Genomic DNA, 1,883 nt, shown 5'->3' with positions numbered 1-1,883 from the left:
GATAAACGCTTCTCGCAAAATATGAATTTTTCAGATTGTTAAAAATCACAAGATCGAGCATTTTTTTAAGTATAGGTGACAGCCATTTGGCGGCCACCTTTGATCTCGTGTGGCGCGAAACTCCAAAATTCAAAATGCTCCATCTTAAAGACGGCGAATGCTAACGAGCTAAAAACCTTCAAAAAGATATGTATTAAGGACGTCTAATAGCCAGTGAATGATAAAAACTCAGGGCCTTGCGATTCTTGATTTTAGAATCTTGATGACGTCACGTGAAAACCAAGAATAAGCGATAGCCAACTTGGCTGTGCCCCATTGACTATAGAGCTCATGAATAGAAACTCTGGTTCTTAGTCTAAATGCTAAATATCAATAAGAGCTATTTCTTGATCCGTTTATTTTCATGTCAGCACTTGGGAGCGAGAACACAAATAATATCCCTGGGGAAAAGTTTTGAATGTTAATAGCTTTTTTTTTATTTTTTCGAGTTTTAAATTGGAATCTAAAGTATCAAAAATTCACGAACTCTCCCCTTTTTTGCCTTCTGCCATTTTGGGCAAAAAAAGCCTTCCACGATGGGCATCAATTAATTGTTTTATTTTTTGCCATGCAAATTCTTCTAATTTTCCATGTTTTGGGCAGCTGTTCCAATTCTTGTCAAAAACGTCAATTTATATTTTTTTCGACAATAAGAAATATAGTTTTGAGACATTAGAAACAAGTTTTTACGGGATCCTTATATCAAAGACTGACGATGAACTAACTTACATCTTGCCTCCTTAAGAGGACATATGCACAAATTTCAAACAAAAATGAAAATTCTTGGCAAGAGCCCTTTAATGGATTTCGCTCATTCTCTTACCATGGGTAGGCCTTAATATGAAATAAATCACAGTATACTTTGTTTGGCTAAATATCGATTTGTTTTCGAGAAAATCGATAATTCTAAAATCCAGCAAAATTGACGCTTTCGGAGCTCAAAATTTATGCCGAGTTTGTTAGCTTCGCGTCGAAAATTAAAGCACTCTGGAAGAAAAATACCTATTTAATATCGAAGAATAACATCAAATTAGTACGTCGAAAGCAATTTCTGCTCTTAAAGTCCTTTTATTTACAAAATATAATTAAATTTATTCGACACACTTTTGATTTAATTCAAAATAGGTCAAACTTATCGCTTTATTTAAGTATGAGCGAAGCGAAATAAATGGCCGAAAATTTGGTATTAGACAGATAAATGATTGTTCTTTTCGATATTAAAAGGATTTCCTAGGGAAATGATTTAGTGCGATGCTTTCAGATCTCAAAGTTGCTTAAAATTCGTTAATTTAACCGACCGTGACATTGTTGATCTTATCAATCTTATGTAAACATTCCACGCAAAGGTTAATTTTCCCCATGTGAACTTCAACTGAGTAAAATAAAAACATAGACTTGCTTACCGTGGTGTTCGCTGATACATTGTAAATCCTGTTTTCCTCATTTACGACAAAACCTAAGCCCTCGGCGAAGCTGTTATCCAATTTTCTTGACGCGCCATTTGTAACTGATTTCCACGTCTTGAAGTGACAGTTCTTTTCCATGCATTCTTGAAAACAGTCCAGTCTTAACTGATCAGTGTAAACAGGAATACGAAGTACTTTGCTTTAAATCAACTTAAAGCTTAGCAGCAGTGGTAGATAAATCGATACGGCCGGCGAATCTTCGTTTCGAAAACCGCCATTTGAGATTTGTCGGCCCTTTGTCCTGCGGTATGCAGATAATTAATTCAGACTTGAGTAACTTCCGGCACATGAAATCGACAACCAATGTACAACCACGGTGACCAGAAAGCACCCTGCTTTTTGGTGTATTGGTTGAGGCACTATTTTTATCATTTTAAC

This window comes from Oculina patagonica, chromosome 11, assembly GCF_052425735.1.
Source record: "Oculina patagonica isolate OP01 chromosome 11, crgOcupat, whole genome shotgun sequence".
NCBI lineage: Eukaryota > Metazoa > Cnidaria > Anthozoa > Scleractinia > Oculinidae > Oculina > Oculina patagonica.
This window is presented reverse-complemented; position numbering follows the sequence as displayed.